Raw genomic sequence first — 17,741 nt, 5'->3', positions numbered from 1 at the left:
GTTGGGGAAAAAGCATTCTAGGAAGGACGAGTACAAATCTTGGAGGCAGAGCGAGGTTTGAAGTGTTCACAGAACTGAAGACCAGAGCACAAGGGGTGAGAAGAAGGTTGAGGTGAAGGGGGAGCAGGAAGCAGGAGTGGATCCCCCAGGGCCTTGTAGACTGTGATAAAGGGTTTGGAGTTTCTTGTGTGAGCAGTTGGAAGTCATTGATTGGACTGTGTGTTAAAGATGAACTGGTTTATTTTAAACAGATCTTTCTGGCCACCGTGTGGTGAATGAGCAGTGGTGGGGCAGGCACAGAGGCTGACAGAGCGCTTAGGAACCATTGCGGTGGACCAGGTAAGACATGATGGTTGGTGGAACTAAGATGCTGGCTGTGGTCTTGGAGAGAAGTGAACAGATTGCAGATACATTTTGAAGGTAAAATGGTTAGAATTTAGTAATTGATTCGAGGAGGTCGTGAAAAAAATAAAGAATCAAGAATCACTCCTGAATTTGGGGTTTGAGCTACCAGGGAGTGCAGTTTAATAAATGAAGCAAAGCAGGGTGGAAGGAGGCTTGGGGTGAGGACTGTAGGAAATTATCAAGGGCTCTGGTTTTAGTCATAATAAATTTCAAACAAGTATTGCAAAACCTGGCAGAATGTCAAGGAAGTGGTGAAAGGAAAGATTTGGACTGGATTCTTGGGATTGGATAAGACCTCTTGGGGGAGAGTATTGATAGGGTAATAGGGTGCTGGCTAAACCCTGAGACAAGTTGATTCAAAAAGGTTGAGGTGGCACAGAAGAGCCTGCATAGAACAGTGGGAAGGGACAGCTTCTGAGGGAGAGGAAAATTAGGAGGCTAAATGTAGAGTATTTCAAGACAGAAGGAAGAATGGACTGTGTTGGGTGCTGCTGAGAATCATATAAGACGATGGAGAAGACGTTCATTTGATTTGGCAACACGGAGGATGTCCATACTGTTAACAAGAACAGTTTCCTTAGACTGAGGGGGCAGAAGACAGATTTTATTTAACTCAAGAAATTGTGGTATGAAAGGAGAGAAAGGGAGTGATGACTACGGAGAAAGGTGGGGTAAAGGAAGGGTATTGTGGTTGTTCCTGGTATTACATGTTTGTTTGTTTATCAAAGTAGTTACATTCTTATTTTGAAAATTTTAATAGTATTAATAAACTTAACTTAAAAAAAAAAAACAAAAAAACAACCCAGTAGTGCCCTGATCCCACCCAAGAGGCAGCCACTTTGAATTCTTTTGGTTGTATTTTCTCGTTGCCTTAAATTTCTAAATAATACATGTGTATTACTATTTCTCAACGTGTTGATACATTTTCTCTTGACCTAGTGCTGTAAAAGATTTAAGTTTTTTTCTTTTCCTTTAATGACATATGTTAGAGCAGATGTAGGCAAACTTTTTCTGTTAAAGCACCATATATTTTAGGCTGTGTGGGTCACTTGGTCTCAGTTGGAACTGTTAAACTCTCCTGTTGCGCATGAAAGTGAACACAGCCAATACATAAATGAATGAGCATGGATGAGTTTCAAAAAATCTTTATTTACCAAAAGAGGTGAATGGGCCGGCGTCAGTTCACGGGCTAGAGTTTGCCAACTCCTCTTTAGAGTATGATTGTACGCTTACAATACTGATCCAGGAGCAGGGAGGAGATCGATAATGCAGATCCTAACTAGGCTTCGAAACGTAAAGGCAACATACCGCTTCATATGATGTCAGAGCTCTCTCCAGTCTTCAAATATCCCCACATCTTTAGCACTGTGGCAGGAGAACAGGAGCTCTCTGGTTTCCTCAAGATGAGTGCAAGATTCATGTAGACATTCCTGCCCCACTGGGCGTGGGGCTTAGTAACATACTGTATTTCCGTAGAACTAAGTTCTCCATTTGACGAACGCAACAGGTGAACTCGGCTGTATATGTGGCTATATTTGTAGACCCTGTCCTTCTCTTACCCAGGCTCGGAAATTAGAGTCGATCACATAGTTAATTAATGTCTGTAAAACCAAAAAGGACACAGGAAGTCCCTCAGGAAACCCCGGCTAAACAAAGATGATAAATCAGGTTCCCTGGACTCCCATCTATGAGCTATGATTATTTCCTAGAAATGGTTCTGGTTTCCCATGTCTCTTATACCCAGTGGTTCAAGAATAGGGTATTGGCCTTGACAAAATGAATAAGATGTAACGGCCTTAAATATAGTCACTGTTAAAAAATCCATGCTTCCTCTGAATGTGGTACTTTTGGTGGCCTTACTTGTTCCTTTTGCTATAACACAGCAGGGATATGATGGGAGCCCCACATCCCTGGGAGTTCCCATATCCCAGGGATATGATGGGAGCAGTGAAATTGATGGTTCAAGGCTAACTGGTACCAGTCAAATGTCCACTTTCCAAGCACAGGGAGGAATCTGGCTTGCTGGTCGATATATTTTATGGTTTCATTTATAGAATGTACAAATATGCTTATTTAATTAAAAATGATCCAGGCTTAGCCAAAGAAAACATATTTTTTTCCCCCAACCAAAATGTCCTCTTCCGATTCTCTAAAAATCAAGTGATAGTTTGTTTAAAAAACAGAGAACATCTGTTTTATTTCGAGATACTGTACTGTCAAATATAGAGCATAGGCCCTCATGCTGATTCATCTATGATATTTGTGTCTGCGATGGTGTGTGGAAACTTGAAAATTAATCTAATTAGTTAAATTTAACAAGTCCTTCCTGCTTGCTAACCTTTAAAGAAATTCCCATTTAAAAAACTTATTTATCTCAGTTCAAGTTAGTTAACATACAGTGTAGGATTGGTTTCAGGAGTAGAACCCAGTGATTCGTCACTTACATATGACACCCAGTGCTCATCCCAACAAGTGCCCTCCTTAGTGCCCATCACCCTTTAACCCATCCCTCCACTCACCTCCCCTCCAGCAACCCTCAGTTTGTTCTCTATATTGAAGAGGCTCTTATGGTTTGTCTCCCTCTCCATTTTTATCTTCTTTTTCCTTCCCTTCCCCTATGTTCATCTGTTGTGTTTCTTAAATTCCACAGGTGAATGAAATCATATGATATTTGTCTTTCTCTGATTGACTTATTTTGCTTAGCATAATATCCCCATTTTTTTTTTTAAGAAAAGTCCCCATCCAGGGACTGGAAGTGTTGGTTGGATTTGGGATTTTCACATCAGCCAGCAACACATGTAGGCACAGATATCTGCAATATGACAACAGCCCTCTTTGTTGTAGTTATGGTGGTGAGAATGGCTGAAGTTACAAATTTAACTCATACTGGTATTTATCCTGGATGCGCAGGGATTTTCTCAAAAGCAACAGCGCTTTGGGTCTCCAATTGATTGGTGGAGTTTCTGGGGATGAGGCTGATTATGGCATGATGAACTAACAGCAGAATTAAGTTAAACTGATGGGCACTGGGGCCCGTGGAGAAAAGACAGAAAAGGTGCTGAGAGCAGCCGGGCTGGTGTATTGTCCGAAGCACCCATGCGTTAGAGCTATGTAGTTCTGGCTGTGGTGGGCATTTGTCCAAATCCTCACCTCAGAACAGCCAGCCCACTGCCTGCTCTGAACCAAGGAAACTGGCCCTTCAGAGAGAACATCAAGTTTACACAGCTCAGTGCTCTCAGCAAATGATGTTTTAATGGTGTTAAGATGGGGGAACGGATTTGGCCTAAAGCACCAATTACTTTCCATTAGACAGAAAGAACATCCCAGCAGTGGAATCTCCTAACCTCTGCATTGCCCCCCAATCTCACTTCCTCAGTGCTCCTCACAACGTCTGGTCCCACGTATCGTCCATTCCCCCCCTCTTAGATCTAGGTTTGCTGCTACTCCACAGCCAGCACTTCTGCACAGGCCAGTCGTTGATTAGCTGCCACCCCAGTGGTGCTCTTCCTGTTCTCTGCACCTACTAGACATGTGGGTCCAGCAGCCGGAAGCAAGTTCTGTGAGGAATAGCCACAAGTTCTGGCCATGGAAAGTCCAAGGAAGCCAGAGAGGGCACGCGACCTGTCAAATACTTATCTGAGAGGGTCTGGAGATTCTCCGAGCACTGACACAGTCCTCCTTAAAGCATTAGGTAAAAGACGCAAAAGACACAAAACCTCCAGAACTCCAATTTGTGAAGCCCTCCACTGTGTGTGAGGCGCTGTTCTAAGTACTGACCCATTTTATCCTATTGGATCTCTACCTAAGCATGAACATTACTGTTTCCTCATGTTATAGACGAGGAAAGCTAGGATCAAAGAAATTAACTTGCTCAATGCCAAACGATCCTAGGTCACAAAGCTGGAATTTGAATCCAGGTTTTATTTATTCTACCATCCATGCTCGTAAGCATCAGTATGCCTTCTTCTCAAACCATTCTCACGTTGCTCAAGATTTTCCAAGCATCATAGGAAATTTGACACGCCCTGGCCTTTGCTTGGTGGGCCTTCTCTTAAAATCCTCCCTCTTATGTCTATGTGCTGGTAACCTTCTCTTCTTTGCCACAGCCCTCCCTCCAATGTCAAGTGTGCCCTGATAGTATTTCGATCAGTCTGCACCAGTTTTATGCTTCTGCAACTGTATATCATCCCAATGTGCACAACTCTTCCACATTGTGACCTATATTTTTCCTCATGTTAGATCACACACTTCTTGAGGCCAGGGTCCATGCCTCGTTCATCTTTGTACTCCTGGCAATGAACAGGCACCTAGGTAGCAAAGTGCTAAATTAAATGAGCCCGTATATAGTAAGATGTATCAGCACCCTCCCAGTTGTGTGGCAATCAGAGGGTCAAGCAAATGTTACATTCCCACTGGAGACGGACATGTTTTCACTTGGGGTTATTGACAAAGGCTCTGTGGAAAGTTTGACATTTGACGGTGGTTTTGGTGGCGAGAGGAGGGGAGTGGGAAGATTTTTTTCAAGTGGAATTGGCAGAGTGAGTAAATTGCTAGAAAATGTAAAACATTAGAGGGGCGCCTGGGTGGCTCAGTCGGTCGGGTATCCAACTCCGGCTCAGGTCATGATCTCACGGTTTGTGAGTTCTTCGAGCCCCGCATCGGGTTCTGTGCTGACAGCTCGGAGCCTGGAGTCTGCTTCCGATTCTGTGTCTCATTCTCTCTCTTCCCCTACCCGACTTGTGCTCAGTTTCTGTCTCTCAAAAATAAATAAATGTAAAAAGAAAAAAAAGAAAACGCCAAACATGAGAAGAAGAGATCTTCTATGTGTCTGAACTATAGGAGTGTGTGGAAACAGACCAGGAAAGTGAACATGTTTCAGATCACAGGGAGTTTTGGATGCTCTGCTAAATGGGATATTTTTTTATTTTTTAGACAGTGAAGAGACCCTGAAAGATGCTATTTTTTTTTAATGAGTGAATGAATAGTAAGTTTTTGTAATAGTACCTGACACATAACAAGTTCACAATGAAGGTTGACTAACATTACTGTTATGATCTTGAGCAAGAAAATGTAAGTACTTGTGACTTTATGAATGATGTGAGGTGAATGCGCAGACTGAGTGGGAGATTGGCTAGAATGCCTATATCAATAGCTATAGACGAACTCGTGTTGGTAGTAGGCAACAATGGAGGCAGCTGCTACATCCCCATAGGAAAGAAAACACCCACCACGATTTGAGAATTGCCAGTTGAGCACAGGAAACAAAGGATGAAGCCAAAGAGCATGGCCAGCACCATGGACTAGGTTCCCCCAGCCCTAACACGGGCCTGCATGCATGAAGCTGTGCACTTACCACTTGATTAGTGTTTGGTTCATTCTTCATGCACTTGACTTAGGCTTGAGGATGGATTCCACTATAACAGGGCTGACTTTGAACTAATCCTTTTAGAATCCAGGGGAGTGGGGGCGCCTGGGTGACTCTGTCGGTTAAGTGTCTGACTTCAGCTCAGGTCATGATCTCGAGGCTCATGGGTTCGAGCCCTGCGTTGGGCTCTGTGCTGACAGCTCAGAGCCTGGAGCCTGCTTCGGCTTCTAATGTCTCCCTCTCTCTCTGCCCCTCCCCCACGCACACTCTGTCTCTTTCCCTCAAGAGTAAATAAACATTAAAAAAAAAAAATCCAGGGGAGTGTAATCAGAGGCATACCATCTGTCTCATCATCAAGAAAACTTTCTCAACCTGCTAGGGAACTAAAGGACATGAAGAGCAGTTCTGTCAGTAACAGCTCCCCACTCTCAACTCTCACAAGCCCCATTCTCTATCCCCCAACCTAAGCCCAGCCTCTGTTCCCCCATGGCCAAACTTCTATCCCTCACCTCTTCACCTCCATTCCAGTTTCAGTGTAGGAAGCCAAAGTAGGCTCCATCAAACTGGAAAACCTGAGTCCTATGCGTTGTGCTTTGCCTAAGAACACTCTTCCCTTGCAGAAGTGATGCTTCTCAGAAGCTTACCAATATCTTTCTTTCCCCTTTACAGTAGGCTTTGAATTTCTCAGGCTCACTGGTTTGGGAGGGAATGACTTCATCCTCTTTTCCAAGTATGGACCGTGATTGATTTTACCTAATCCTCCTATTCCATCACCTCCTGCAGCCTGCAGGTGTTGGTTCAGGGATGAGCACATGATCCAGGCCAATCAGGGGCAACTCTTTTTCTTTTCGGTAGCCTCAAATCAAAGAAAACTGTAGCCCTCTGAATGCCCACAGCCACTGTATGACAACATGAGGAAAGTGATCATTGATGAAGAAGCCTTTAAGGAAAAGAGAATTTGGGTGCTTCGTCCATTGCTTAAGTGTTGGACGAGGCCAGGCTTAAAGCCCTTTTTACCATCTCCAGTTATGAGAAACATTAAAGCAAAATAGACAAGGTAACCATCTCTATCAGTTTAGATACTGGGGTTTTGGGGGGTTTTTTTTGGTTAGTGGCAACCCCAAACATCCAAACTAACACACCCTATGATCTTCCTTTGCCTCAACTGCTGGTTCGGATCACCGAAAGTATACTGTTATCTACTCAGCCCTTCTTTACAGCATGAACACACACAGTTGTGACAAGGAAGACATGTTTACAGGCAGCTGGGGCATATAAAGTTGTGAGTAGGTTACAAATACTGTACAACAACATTATCCTACACAGTTGGCGATAGTGACAATCCTGAGTCATCAACTGCTTTATGGTTAAAGAACAGACAATTTTCTCTTCACGTGGAGTAAAACTCAAATGTTTTCTTAACTACATATAAAATATTTTTTGATTTTTATTGGAAAGTTCTTCTACAATAACGCGGTTTGACATATTTCTCTGGCATATATTTACACAATGTATAACCAACAAACAACTAGTTTAGCCACAAAGTTTTGTTGATCCGTCTACCCAATCATGTGACAAGCTCATGTTCGATAGACAAATACAACTGCTGTCCAGGGGCTGTATTCAAACTTTGTATTCATCTACCTTCAATTTTAAAGAGCTGAGGTTATTCCAAAATTTTGCTTTCTGCTTTACTAGCCATTAAAAACAAAGAAGTAGATAAAGAAATCAACTTTGAACTTATTTTGGAGAAATAATTCACAAAGAGGCCCAGAAATCCTTGTAAGGTGTGGATCCATCCAGCACCACAATACTGATGACAGGCTAATTTGCCAATATTAACACGATTTAATTAGATTAAACCTGATAGATGCACTTCCTGAAGAGCGATGATTTCTGGACCAACTTCAGAATGCACAGAATATCCATTTAATCCCTATTTTGATGCAGAAATACTCAACTACACATAAGAAACACTCACCATGACTGAACCCACCAAATAAATGACAGATTGCAAGAATCCGCTCCTGATTAGGGGTCTGAGAGGGTTATTATATTTAACATTATCTAAGTAGAACCTCTTGGTGAAGTAAAAATGTATTTCCACATCAACCAGCAAAATTTTGTACCAGGAAGTCTAACAAAAGCAGCCTAGTTTAGGAGCTAAGACATGGGTTTTTAACCTTTTTTGAGGTATAGGCCTCTCATCATTGGGTCACATCAGTGGATCTCTTCTCGGAATGTTTTTAAATTCATAAAATAAAGCACATAGAATCACCAAGGAAATGAATTCTATTGAAAGATAGTCATCCCAACATTTAAAAATTATGATGGGATTATGTTTTCTTCTTTATTCATGAATTAAATAATAAGATCTAGCAGTGGGTCTGATAATTACTATAATTTCAAAGTGATAATGAGCATAAACAGTATCTCATGAGGTTTGTGAAAACTCTGATTTGCGAATGTGAAAATGTGTGTTTTCAGTTGTATCGAGGTTGCAGGTACTGCCAGTACAACTGTGGGCTGTTATCTGTGTTCACAATGTAACAGAATGACTTTGTAGCGGGGAGTGGTCTTTGCGCTAAGTGGCCCGTATTGGCTTCTCAAAGGATACGGCTTCTGCTATCATAGATGTGTTTTCCCAGACCATCTTAATTATCACATACTCCTCGTGGGAGTGTAAATTGATGTAAGCACTTTGCAAAACCGTTTGACTTTATCTAACTCGAGTTGCATGATTTCTGTCCTAGCTTGGGCTGCCATAACGAAATACAATATACTGGGTGCCTTAAACAACAGAAATCTGTTTCTCACGATTCTGGAACCTGGGAGTCCAAGATCAGTGTGCTTGCATGGCTGGGTCTGGTGTGGGCCTCTTCCTGGTTTACAGACGATCGTCTTCTTATTGTGCTCTCACCTGGTGAAGAGACTGAGAAAGAGGGAGGGTGAGAGGCGGAAAGAGGGAGGGAGGAGTGTAAGTACAAGCTTTCTGGCATCTCTCCCTATAAGGGCATTAATCTCCTCTCATGATGATGAGAGTCCCATCCTCATGACTTCATCTAAACCTGATTGCCTCTCAAAAGTACCGTCTCCAGTTACCATCACATTGGGGGTTAGGGCTTCAACATGAATTCGAAAGTGGGGGCAGGATTCATTTCATAGCAATTGTATTGCTAAGGTCCAGTAATATTTAAAGTCTTCATCCTCTGATTATTTAGGGTGCCAGTAGAGACTCCGAAGCTTGCCCTCCCCTCCACGTCTCTGGAATATAGCTACTGTACTGGGAATATACCCACTGGGAAGATTACTACATGCAGGTTCTATGTTGGGGAAGATATCTTGGATATGTATGGCTTGGTTATAGCAACAGCAACAACACGATAATAATAGCAATCATAACACACGTAATGTGCGCCATATGCCAAGCACTGTTCTAAGCAGTTTATAATAATAATTCATTTGATCCTTTGAGATAAATGTAAAAAAGTACGCCCATTTTACATCTGACAAAACTGAGGCACAAAGATGTTACGTGACTTGCTCAAGGCCTCACAGCCAGTGGTGACTGAGACAGGATCCCTACTCCTAACTACTACACATTATTGCCTTTGCCAAGGTGCTGATGAATGGACAGGTTAATCCTGATGAGGAATGAATGTAGGTTCTGGGAACAGATCTGTGTTCAAATCCCAGCTTCACTGCTTTGTGAGCATGGTGGCATACAGCAATTATTTTATCTCTGTGGTATTTAATTGTCTCTACTATTGAGAACAAAATAACTACTCACTTAGTTTGAGTTCCCTTGAAAGCAGAGCCCAGATAAGGACTTGAGTGTAGGTGCTTTATTTGGAAGATAATCCAGGAAGCAGCAAGGAGGGAGTGGGGTGAATAAAACAAAGAACGAGGGAAAGGCAGCAGGGTATGTTGTTAAGTTTGTACTGGGGTCGGTGAGAGCCTGATTCTTCCATGGCCTCCTGGGACAACTCCTGAGAGCATGCCTCTCGGAATTGCTCACCTGAAGGACATGGGACTGGAGCATTTATCTGTCGGTTCTTGGTCTGTTTTGGCTGAGGGTTGCGCTGCAGCCTTAGCTTCCCTGCCCTTTGAGGCCTTGCTTGCGATGCTGGGTGAGAGCAGCCTCCTTGGCCTCAGAGAAACCCCTGAGCTGGAATGCGGAGTGTGCCGAGGTAGGAGATGGCAATGGAAATGAATCTAAACTGAGCCCACAATGCCCATGGCAGCAGCAACTTAAATAGAAGGTAAGTCAAGGAGATATGCCACTGGGGACCAACCAGCTACACCCGTTTTTCCCAGATTTGATTAAGATTCGAGATGATACCTCCAAGCATCTGGCAGAGTGTCTAACTATAAAGGACAAAGGCTACCGCCTTCCATTCTCAAGGAAACCCATGTTAATTAGCCTATCGCTGCAATTGTGTCTTCTACTACCGATTGCATTGTGTGTTTTTTTTAATGTTTATGTATTTATTTTGAGAGAGAGAACACAGGGGAGGGGCAGAGAGAGAGAGGGAGAGAGAATCGGAAGTAGCCTCCGTGATGTTAGCTCAGAGCCCAACACGGGGCTCAAACCCATGAACTGTGAGATCGTGACCTGAGCTGAAACCAAGAGTCAGACACTCAACTGACTGAGCCACCCAGGTGCCCCCACTATTGATTACATTGTGATTGAACAATTAAAAAAAAAGATGAGCTTCGATCTATAACTCATACCCCATAAAAATTCAAAATTCATTGTAAATCTAAATATAAAACCTCAAACTATAATAGATAAAAACATAGAAGAAATTGAGCGTTATCAAATTAAAGAACTTCTGCTTTTTGTAAGTCACTATGAAAAGAACGAGAAGACAAACCACATCGGGGTGGAAATATGTGCAACTCAGATACTTATAAAGGACTTGTATTCAGAATATGTAAGTAACTCAAAACGCAGTAATATGAAAACCAGCAATAAAACAATAGGCAGAAGATCTGAGTAGACACATTACCAAAGAAGATGCATAGATGGCAAATGAGCCCATGAAAATATACTGAATGTCTTAGCCCTTAAGAACATGCAAATTGAACCCACAAAGAGATACTGCTACATAGCCCCCTTACAGTAAAACCACTGACCACACCAAGCGTTGGTAATGATGTGGAACATCTGGAACTCTCATACGCTGCTGGTGAGAATGAAAAATGGTACAACTGCTTTGGAAAACAATTTGGCAGTTTCTTAAGAAGTTAAATATACGCATACCATATGTCCCAGTCATTCCTCTTTTATGCCAGATAAGTGAAATTATACATCCATACAAAGACTTGTATATCAATATTCAGAACAGCTTTATTTGCGATTGCCAGAAATTGAAGTGTCCATCAGGAGATGAACAGATAAACAATTTGTGTTGCATTAATGCATTGGAAAATCCTCAGCCCTAAAAAAAAAAAAAAAAAAGGATAAATTATTGACACATGCAACAACATGAATTAACCTTAAAATAATTGTACTGAGTTTAAAAAGCCAGATCAGCGGCGCCTGGTTGGCTCAGTCGGTTAAGCGTCCGATTTTGGCTCAGGTCATGATCTTGAGGTTCATGAGTTTGAGGCTCTGTGCTGACAGCTCAGAGCCTGGAGCCTGCTTCGGGTTCTGTGTCTCCCTCTCTCTCAAAAATAAACATAAATATTTTTTTTTAAAAAGCCAGACCAAACAAGAGTACGTACTATATGAGTCTATTTTTATGCAATTATCTAAATGCAAAGTAACCTACAGCAATAGAAAGCAGATCATTGGCAGCCTGGGAGTGGAGGGGTGGGAGAGGGATTACAGAAGGGCTTGAGGAAACTTTTGGTGGTGAAGGATCTATTCACTATCTTGATTGTGATGGTGGCTTCACAGGTGCATCCATCCGTGAAAATGGATCAAACTGTACAATCGAAACATATGCAATTTATTGTGTGTCAATTAAAGCCATTACAAATATCATCATAATGAAAATTCCCCTGATTAAGGATGGGGAAATTGCCAGTGCAGCCTCTCTCCCCCAGGCATGGCAGTTCTCAGATGTAGGTTCTACACGACCACCTATTTTCTCTGTTCGCAAGGTCATGGTTAATCTATTCTCTCCAGATTTCTTTTAAAAGCAATGTCATTAAAGACTCTTTAGCTCTGAATCTGTACACATGTTTATATTTGTGCGTTTGCCATTGCATTGGGATTAACGCTCTAAAGGTCTCATCTTTGTGGTCATTAATCCCAGGTCCAGATGGCACTGTGTCTGGAGGGAGATTAAATTTCATCATCTGTCTTTAGAAAACTGGACAAATGCCTCTACTTGGAAGAGCTGTGTGCCTCACTGGAAAGAAGTGTGCTCACCAGGAAGCTCACTCTTAAAGAGGAATCTACATTTTTAAAATAAAGCAAACACCCAATTTGTGGCAGATGTTTTACATGGGCCCATATCATATCCCACCATGACCCCAGAGTAGCCATGGTGGAAGGCGCCATGCACCGGCCACTGAAAACATCCCCCCCTTCTAGCTCACTTGTTTTTCTGTCTCTGGGTTTTCTCTAGATGCTAGCAAGCCCTCTCAGCCAGTGACCAAGCACCCAGGCTAGAACTGAGCAGGATTTAATGCCCTGTGGGCAACCCTCAATTAATGAAATTGGAGTACATGCTACCTATGCTCTGTAGTGCTTCAGAGAGGCACATTCTAGGCAATGCCTCAGAGGTAACCTGGGCATGAACCTCATTGCGTAGTGGTGAACAGGTAAGTTATGCATTCTGACTGCCTCTGATAAGTTCTCTTTTCCCTCTTCTCAGTTCCTCATTCTTGCTTCCGGGAATGACTTCCCAAATAGAGTTAACTTCATCTTAGACCTTGTCTCAAGTTCTGGTTCTCATCATTATCACATCAGCATCTGCACTTTGTGTGCACAAGTTCAACATCTAGCTTCTAGGTTGATCTATAACGCAAGCTGAGCAAAGAGTTTTGGTAGTGAAGTGATGAAAACCTTGATGCCTAAAAAATTATTGGCATTTTTTCCTTTAATTTCCCAATCCTTCATAAGTAAAATTGTGGCATTTTAGTCACAGGTTAAAAATAGCATTACTTGAGCAAGGAGAATGTGGAAATATTTATATTTAAAATCAGGATCGGTTCTATAAGAGGAACTCCAACCAAGTTGGGCCCTTGGGCTCACTATCATTTGACAATCAATGCCATAGATACACTGACAGCATTATCTGCTTAGAAATCACATTGCAGTACCCCCAAACGGCATACTGACATTAGAATCCTCACTACATACTACTGTGTCTGTTTCTGCCCCATGCAAGGACTCTCTGTTCTGCTCAGATTATTCTTGCTGTCATAAGATACATCTCAAAAACTAAAATGTAGATGCCAAGAGTTAGTCTAATCTATTATTCAGGATAGAAAACATTGCTGTCATAATACATTATGACGAGCATTAATTATCCTTGACAAAAATGGGCCCATAGAAGGACATTAAACAATGCTGCTTCCCTTGGTGCCTAAATGAACCCTTTTACTTGACCGATGAAAAAATTGTTATCCCCCAACAGGATGAGAGTTTTCTTTGTCAGCTATCACTACCTAACTGATAGTTCAGATGGAAAGTAAACGTCACCCAGCATGATTAGATCATTATGGTTTGTGACATTTAATTTATAAATATTCCAAGATTTTGCTTATTTAAAAAATATCCTAAGGAAAGTTACACGAACATACATGAAATAAGAGTTCAAGTGGGAAAGTTGAACAAAGTAAAAAGTGATTATGTCATTTGAGTCCTGGGGTGTCCTCTAGAATTCCTCTGTTTCCTGACATGGGAAAATTTGTGACGTGCTTGCTAAGAAGTAAAACTTTGTGTCCAGTCATGTTTCAAGGCTAAGTATTCCAGAAATACCTGCCCCGGTTCTGAGAGTGTGATCCTGAGACATTAGTCCTGCCTTTCACGCGTGTCCTAAAAGAAAGCAAAGCACAGTGGTTAAGAGGTAGAGTTTTGAAGTAATGCATGGATTCAACTCCAGGCTCTTCCAGTATAGAATCTTAGGCAAATTACGTAAGTGTCAGAGCTCAATGTTTTTAGATCTAAAATAGGATTTCTAATGCTTCCCTGACAGGGAAATTGGGAGAATTAAGTGGATTAAAGTCTGCACCATTTTTTTAAAAGTTTATTTAGTTTTGAGAGAGACAGACACACAGAGAGAGAGAGACAGAGTGTGAGTGGGGGAGGGACAGAGAGAGAGGGAGACACAGAATCGGAAGCAGGCTCCAGGCCCAGAGCTGTCAGCACAGAGCCCAATGTGGGGCTCAAACCCCTGAACCGTGAGATCATGACCTGAGCTGAAGTCAGATGCTTAACCGACTGAGCCACCCAGGCGCCCCAAAGTCTTTAACGTTCTTAAAAAGTAACTGGCAAATAGTGAAATTCAAAAATTCAGCTGCTGGCATAAAAGAGTGGCCATTTGTAGATCGCCTGTTATAGGTGAATTATGTTCTACCCTTCTCCCAACCCCCCAAATTCATGTACCGAAGCCCTAACCTCAGGAACCTCAGAATGTGAATGCATTTGGAGACGGGCTCTGTGAAGCGGTAATTAAACTAAAAAGAGGCTGTTAGAGTGAGCTGTGGCCCAATGTGACTGATGTTTTTGTAAGTGATCAGGACATGGACACGGAGGGAAAACCATGTGAAGACACGGGGAGAAAGCAGTCATCTGCCAACAGAGAGAGAGGCCTCAGAAACCCACCCTTCTAAACCTTCATCTTGGACTTCTAGCCACCAGACCTGAGAGACAGTACATTTCTGTTGCTAAGTCCCCTAGTTGGTGTTATTTGGCTGTAGTGGGCGGAGCAAACGAAAACACTGCTCAGTGACGACAAGCAAGTATAGACCGAGACAAATAAACGAAATGATCGCATTGGACAGCAGGAAGCAAAAGAAAGCGATCCTTGGGAAAAGGGGATAGAACGGCTGAGCCCGCTTGTCACCCTGGCTTTCTGCCCAGGGGCAGAAATAGATGATGCCGCGGAGGAAGGGGAAACAGAAGCAGAGCCCAGGCGTCGAAGTTCAGGAGACGGTGATCAAAGTTCAGGGCAGTTGACATGGATAGAAGTGGTCTGAGCAGAGTACCAGAGGGAAGGGATCTGTGTAGAGAAAAGAACTCCTCAAATTTGCAGCAGCGGCCCCTCAAGTCTCTGGCTGAAGACAAAATGGTGAACATGTAGGGGAAAATTTCATGCGCCAGAACAACTACTAGAAAAAGAACAAATTTCAAGCAAAGAACAGTTACTAGGCAACTGCAAACTGAGCAATTTCCAGCGCTGGCCAGCCAGAGAGATGAGATCTCAGTGAAGGTTCAGGGCATTTAGTAGAGACACCAAGAGGATCCAATGTTAATAATAGGGGTAAAATAGCCCTAGAGAGAGGTTTCCCTAAGGAATCACTAAAAACAGAGGCGCCTGGGTGGTTCACTCGGTTAAGAGTCTGACTTCGGCTCAGGTCATGACCTCACGGTTCGTGAGTTTGAGCCCCACATCGGGCTCCGGGCTGACAGCTCAGAGCCTGGAGCCTGCTTCCCATTCTGTGTCTCCCTCTCTCTCTGCCACTCCCCCACTCACGCTCTGTCTCTCTCTCTCAAAAGTAAATAAACATTAAAAAAAAAGATATTATTAAAAACAAACATCAAATAATCAGACTGCTCTCTAAGTAACTATTTTCTAAGTGGCAGGGGTGGGAGTTGGGGGGAGGGGGGCGGGTAGGAATCTCAGAAAAAGATGGAGGGGGGGCAGGAAATGGACAAACAAAAAAAAATAGTAAAATGGTAGATATAAACCCTAATTGTCTACTCTTTGTGTTCATATTTATACAGATATCAATACAAATTATCTAAACAGTCCAAATAAAAGCAGAGATTATCATACTGTGTTAGAAAACAAAACCCAAATATAGTTTCTATATAAAGCATTTTAACTATATTCACACAAGTAAAAATTGAAAGTAGAAAGTATATATCTTACAAACACGAAGTCTAAAAAAGCTGGAAAGGCTATATTAGTATCACAGAAAGTAGACTCCTAGATAAGGAATATTATCGGAGACTAAGTGGTACATTTTATACTAATATCTAGGTTAGTCGATAATATTGTGCCAAGATTAATGTCTTTTGATAAATGTATCACAGATGTAAGTTGTTAGCATTGAAGGAAAATAGGTGAAGAATAATGAGTAATACTTAATATAATCTTTGCAACTCTTCTGTAACTCTAAAACTGTTTTAGAAAAAATGTAGATGTATCCAGCTTGCAAAGGGAGATAAAAAGACTATCTTTAGTCACAGATTGACGTGACTGATTTTGAAGGAAATCTTAAAGGGTTCACCAAAAAATAAGTTATGAGAAGCAATATGTGAGTTTAGCAAGTTTGTAGGATCAAGAAAAACATACTAAACTTAAGATATACTAGCAACGAACAAGCTGACGTTGAAATTTTAAAATACCATTCACAATAGCAGCACCACGTAAAATACTTAGGGATAAATTTGATAAAAGACATGCAGTGTTGAACACTACCCAACGTTGCTGGAAGAAGGTAGAGACGGGTCGAAATAAATGGAGAGACCGATCTTGTTCATGGGTTGGAAGACTTGGTAGACCAAGATGTCATTTCTTCTCAAATTTATGCAGAGATTCACTGCAATACCACACACAACTCCGGTAGAGTTTCTCGTGGGAATTGACAAGCTGCCTCACTCGATAGGCAGTTGACAATACAAAGGACCGGGGCGCCTGGGTGGCTCAGTCGGTTGAGTGTCCGACTTCGGCTCAGGTCATGATCTCACGGTCTGTGGGTCCGAGCCCCACGTTGGGCTCTGTGCTGACAGCTCAGAGCCCGGAGCCTGTTTCAGATTCTGTGTCTCCCTCTTTCTCTGACCCTCCCCTGTTCATGTTCTCTTTCTCTCTGTCTGATAAATAAATAAATGTTAAAAAAAAAAAATTAAAAAAAAAAGAAAATACAAAGGACCTAGATTAGCTAAAACAGCTTTGAAAAAAAACAAAAAACAAAAAACAAAAAAAATAAAGAAAAGGAAAAACAAAGAGAGGCTGGCCTGTATGATTTCAAAATGTATGACATCGCTACAGCAATCAAGACAGTGTAATATTGGCATGAATGTTGACCAAACAATCAATAGAACAAAATATAAAGCCCCAGAGTAGACTTACACATATATATGGTCTATTGATTTTTGACCGATGTGCAAAGGCAATTCAGAGGAGGAGAAAACTATGTTGTTCAACAAATGGTACCTGAACAATTTAATATGCAAAAATACAAAAACAAAAACTAATATCCAAAAATGCAAAAAGCCTTGGTTCATACTTTAAATCATGCCCCCCAAATAATTCAAATACACGATAAGCTAAATGTAAAACCTCAAACTATAGAACTTATTAAAACAAACCAACCAACCACCGGAAAACTCTCTGTGACTTTATGTTAGGAAAGATTTCTTATATGCGTCTAAATCACAATCCATAAGATAAATCATTTATAAAGTAGATTTTATCAAATTTAATAAATCTCTCTCTGAAAGACATTCTTAGGGAATTAAAGGCACATATCTGCAAATCACCTACTAAAGGACTGTTAACCAGAATATATAAAGAACCCTCAAAACAAAGCAATAAGAAAACAAAACACCCAATCAAAACAGGAGCAAATATTTAAAGGCATCAGATGGCAAATAAGTTCCCAAAAGGGGTTTACCATCATTAGTTGTTAGAGAAATACAAATTAAAACAGCAGTGTAATACCACTAATACCTATTAGCGTGTCTAAAATTTAAAAAAAAACTGGACCATATTAAGTCTTTTTTTTTTTTTTTTTAAATTTTTTTTTTCAACGTTTTTTATTCATTTTTGGGACAGAGAGAGAC

The 17,741-nt window shown here is 41.6% G+C and overlaps 1 long non-coding RNA gene across 1 annotated transcript in view; it reads left to right on the top strand.

The window, feature by feature from the left end:
* The window catches only part of LOC131511725 (uncharacterized), a 70,703-nt gene that overhangs the window by 6,438 nt on the left and 46,524 nt on the right, over positions 1-17,741 (top strand). Inside the window, exon 3 of the long non-coding RNA XR_009261692.1 lies at positions 252-339. This is a non-coding gene — a long non-coding RNA (uncharacterized LOC131511725). The remainder of the gene's footprint in view (positions 1-251; positions 340-17,741) is intronic.

Source organism: Neofelis nebulosa, chromosome 5, assembly GCF_028018385.1.
Source record: "Neofelis nebulosa isolate mNeoNeb1 chromosome 5, mNeoNeb1.pri, whole genome shotgun sequence".
Lineage (NCBI taxonomy): Eukaryota > Metazoa > Chordata > Mammalia > Carnivora > Felidae > Neofelis > Neofelis nebulosa.
Note: the sequence above shows the minus strand (reverse complement) of the source record. Positions and strands in the feature narration are given on the sequence as shown.